Here is a 4,376-nt window from a genome sequence, read left to right as displayed (position 1 = left end):
TGGAGAAGTCTCCACCTTTTTGCCTATCTGCTGCGTTTCCATAATGCTGGCGTTGCAAACCTACACTACGCGTGCGCGGGGATCTCGGGTGGTCGTTTGGGGAGCTACCCCCCTACTCCTTTTCCCTTTTATGGTCACGAGTCTTTTGGGGACGATTTCTTCTCCTTGGATGTTTCCCAGCTCTGTTGTCTGGCCGAGCTGTTCTTTCTTACGCGCCTTGTTTCAGCAGCTCTGCCAGGATGTGTGTCAAGCTGAGGATATCTTCTCTGTAGACTTGAGTCGCTCAGGCCTCCTTGCTCCATACAAAGTTCGACGTTGTTTGGTAAAACATTTTCTCAACCACTGCAACCCTTTGGGAAGGAGCTCCTGAAAACCTTCCCCTGCTGGAGAGCTGCAGGAGCGTGGGGAACAAGCTGCACAGCTCAGAGCTGACAGCCGCGGTGCAGCAGCCCTCCATCACGCTTGCCGCCTGTTGCCCTCAGCTGGGAAAAAAAGATGCTCTTGCCAGAGCGTCTCCTCTCCAACGTGCCCCTGCCCCAGGGCCGTGGCTGCGGGGGAGAGGCCGCACTGTGACGTCACAGAGCCCTGCGGTGCCACGCCGGGGTGTGCAGTGCTGTGCCCGGGCACCACATCAGACGTGCCAGCAGCGGCAGCAGCGGTAGCAGCGGCAGTGACGTGGTGCGGGTGCAGGTGCAGGTGAAGGGGACCATGACTCCCACGCTCATCCTCCTCCTGCTTCTGGTGGCCCTGCGAGCCCAGGGGGCCGGGGCCGCTCCGTGGCGAGCGCGGGCATTAGGTAGGTGGGCAGGTGAGGGCCAGCGCCCAGCCCTGGCAGCGTGGGGCAGCACCCACTGCACCTCGGGCTGACAGCGCGGCTGGGGTGGTGGCGGGGCAGAGCCGGGAGAGCCGCGGGGCCGGGCTGGGCTGGGCCAGCTGTGTCCAGCTCCACGGGCAGCGGGAGGCAGAGCCCAGGTCGCCATGGGACACACAGCCCCAGCCCACAGCCCGGGGCACAGACGGGGCAGCACTGGGGCAGCCTCTGGGCTCTTCTCCACCAGACACGGGAACAATAACGTTTTCACGGGGGCGCCTTTTCCACCCAGAAACCACGTGCCAGGGAGAAATCCCCAGGGGCCGTACGTTTGTCCGTCCGGTGCTTGAGGGCTCTTGCACAGGGCCTGGAAACCGTATTTTGAAAGCCTCCGGGTGCAGGTCCCAGGTCACTCCGGCCCCTCTGCACCTCTGAAAATCTCCCCCCATGTCTGGGCCCCAGGGCATTACCTGACCCCTGCAGTCGCTGCAGGTCACTGGGAAAGGAGCTCACAACCTCTAATGGGAACGTGCTTGCTTACAGCTGTGCCCGAAGCCAGTGGCCACTCGACGGCTCAGCCGGCTCTAGTCAGGGAGGATCAGGGCCATCCCACAGTTACGTCCCTTGAATGAGTGAGCACTCGGGTTTTAATACTCCGTTTGTGTGAAATTTCACTTAACACTCTCTCGGCCCACGCTCAGCCGTGCGGAAGAGGAGCAGAGAGGGACTGGATGCTGTGAGCACTCTGCCTTGCCAAGGAGCTCAGAGCTGGTGTGCACTCCAGGGGGTCCTTGCTCCCAACGCCTCTGTGCATGTTTGGTTTTCCATCCGCCTGCTCCAGGCACCCAGTACCTGTCTGCACAGCGCTCCTGATGGAGGGGGGAGACGAGTGCCACGGAGCACTCCCGTGTGGGAACTGCCTTCGCGGCCGTTCAGCCCTGCAGAGGTGTATAGAAATAGGTCCTGGGAGCTTCTCTGTTCTGTCTGTTCACAGAGGTGTCTGGAGGCGATGGCTCTGCAGCTTCCCAGCTGCGATCCAGGGGAGAAGCTCAGGGAGATCGCACGGGTACGTCATGGCTTTGAACTTCCTTGGAGAGCCGCCGGCTCAAAGCCCCGATGTGAGCGAGGCGTCTCTGGTGGCTGTGAGAACGTGGGCCTGCACTGTGTGTGCAGTGTCCGTGCGTGATCCACTTGTATGTTCTGCTGCTCGGTCATGACGGTGCCTGATGGGAATTCTTGTGGGTGTTTGGTTGCAGATGTGGGTACAGGGAGGGCTCTGCCAGCTCGTCGTGCAGATCCTGCGCTGGAGCTTCGCTGGCGTCGCGGGCGTGAGTAGTCAGCCTTGACTGACTTGGTAGACGTAGCACTCGTTTCCAGGATTGTATTGGTGAGAGATTTAACTCTGGACTTTCTGTTCAGGTCCTCAAAGAGCAAAGGATAATGCTGAAGTGGGACAACCCTCGCAGCGGTACTCAGAAGTCCTCCAGGAAATCCTGAAGGAGCTGGAACGGGCCGTGCCAGCCCAGGGTGGGTGTCTGTCCCTGTTAAGCAGAAGCCTTGGCAAGCTGAGGTTTTAGACGCGTGGAGGGACAAGGCGTAGCCTGCACAGTAGGAAGGGGCCGCCCAGAGCCTCCCTGCGGCCACGCTCAGTTTCGGGCCTTGCGGGCGCTGTCGAGCTGCAGAGAGGGTCGAGTCTCTGCTGGCAGTTGGGGTTCCAGCCGAGCCCCAGGAACCGCTGCTGCCCCAGTTACAGCCTTACTGGGGCCAGAGCTGTTCTGGGCAGACGGTGGTGTCCAGCTGGCCGGAGCTGGTGGTGCTCACGCCTTGAGTGCGGGAGGGACTTGCTGAGGAGCTGGTGGCTGCTCAGTGCTGAGGGGGCAGCACCCTGCCAGTGGCCGGCGGGGAGAGCGCAGAGGATGCGCCGGCAGCTGGGGCTGGCTGAGAGCAGCAGACAGTGCCGGGGCTGCAGGCCTGCCCTGGCCAGGATGGGAGCAGCCCCAGCTTCAGAGTCCAGCCCCGTCGTTCTCCTTGATGTCTGAGGCCTCTCGGTGACGCCTCGGTGTCAGGGACGGGTGAAAGCTGGACACCCAGCCTCAGGCCAGGCACCTGACCTGAAGGCAGCGAAAAGGAAGGGCTGTGAATTCCGTCTCGGGGCCTTTATCTCTCTGCTTCTAGCTGTGCTTTGGAAAACTGGCTGGTGGTTTTCCTCTAGTTTTGGGGGACGGTGGGAAGTGCTGCTCAGAAAAGCTCTTTCCCCAGCGCGACGGGCGACAGCATCTTCCTGTCCTCTCTGAAGGACGTAACCTGCCATCACCTTGCAGGTTGCCAAAAATGCACTAAGTGGCGTGTGAACAAGACCACGTGCAGTCTCCTAGTCTGCGGGCAGGTCAGGATTTGCTGTCTACTGGTCAGCTGGAAAGGGTCTAGCGCTGAAAGTTTTCTCCATGAATGACACCTTGTTTGCACTGGTGACTAGGTGCACCCCCAAACGTCCAGGCCTTGTTTCTTGGCACTGTGAATGTCTTTGGAGAAGTACTGCCCTCGGAAGGCACCATGATCCTGATGAGGAACGGTTACTTCTGCTTAATCTGACCTCCTTTCTTTCTTCCTAAAGGGAATGGCCGTGGTTCTGTGGAGAAGGAGGTGTTTGGGGAAGGAGGCCGCCAGGCGGTGCCAGCCTCTGCTGAAAGAACAGGGGCGGTTCAACCAGCGGGCGTGCCAGGTAATTGCTGTCCTTGGGTCACCCAGTGTCACACATCCAAAAAAGCCTGTCTGCAGGCTCTGCCCCCAGTGCCCGCTACGGCACACCCTGTCAGCAGCACAGCCCACCGCTCTTAGTGCAGAGCAAGGGTTTGAAAACCTCATCACTCTCCTGTCTCTGCAGGCGCCTCGACGAAGCTTCGAGATCCCAGCCTGGCAGCAGCCGCCGTCCCTCGGCCCTGGAGAGCCGGACCGTCCACCTCGGCACCCCCGAGAGCTGGGACAGACACCAGCAGCCGCTGGAAAACTGTCCCGCTTACCACAGAGCCCCAGGGGCCGACTGTTCCTTTAGAATAAATTGATAAGGATAAACACAGACCAGGAGCGCACTTGTCCGCCTCTGACCAGCAGCAAACCCAGGAATTCACCCATTCTGGGCCGAAGTTCACCTCAGGGCATGAAGGTCAGCGAGGGTTGCGCAGCGCAGCCCCCCAGTCCCCCGACTCCACTCCTGGCCGTGGAGCATCTCCGAAGGGCAGCACTGGGGAGCCCCTGAGCTGCGCCCCTGTATTGGGTCTGGCTGAACTGGAATGGGTTTTCCCCTATAGCAGCCCTCACGGTGCTGTGGTTTATGCTGGGAGCTGCAGGGTGTTGGCAGCACCCTGGTGTTGTGGCTGCTGCTGAACAGTGCTTACACAGCACCAAGGTTCTTTCTGATATTTTCCCCAGTGGGACGAGGTGGGCAAGATCTTGGGAGGGGACACAGCCAGGACAGCTGACCCCAGCTGACCCAAGGGATATTACATACCATATGACGTCTGCTCAGTATAAAGCTGGGAGAAAGGAGGAAGGGGGTGGGGTCACC

General features: G+C 60.4%; 1 long non-coding RNA gene across 1 annotated transcript; it reads left to right on the top strand.

Moving 5' to 3' along the window:
- Window positions 1-2,072: 2,072 nt before the first annotated feature.
- LOC141969653 (uncharacterized) lies at window positions 2,073-3,987 on the top strand. The gene is made up of 4 exons (XR_012635081.1): window positions 2,073-2,139; window positions 2,231-2,338; window positions 3,426-3,533; window positions 3,696-3,987. It is a non-coding gene; the product is annotated as an uncharacterized LOC141969653 (long non-coding RNA).
- Window positions 3,988-4,376: the final 389 nt, after the last annotated feature.

Source organism: Athene noctua, chromosome 23 (assembly GCF_965140245.1).
Source record: "Athene noctua chromosome 23, bAthNoc1.hap1.1, whole genome shotgun sequence".
Classification (NCBI taxonomy): Eukaryota; Metazoa; Chordata; class Aves; order Strigiformes; family Strigidae; genus Athene; species Athene noctua.
Note: the sequence above shows the minus strand (reverse complement) of the source record. Positions and strands in the feature narration are given on the sequence as shown.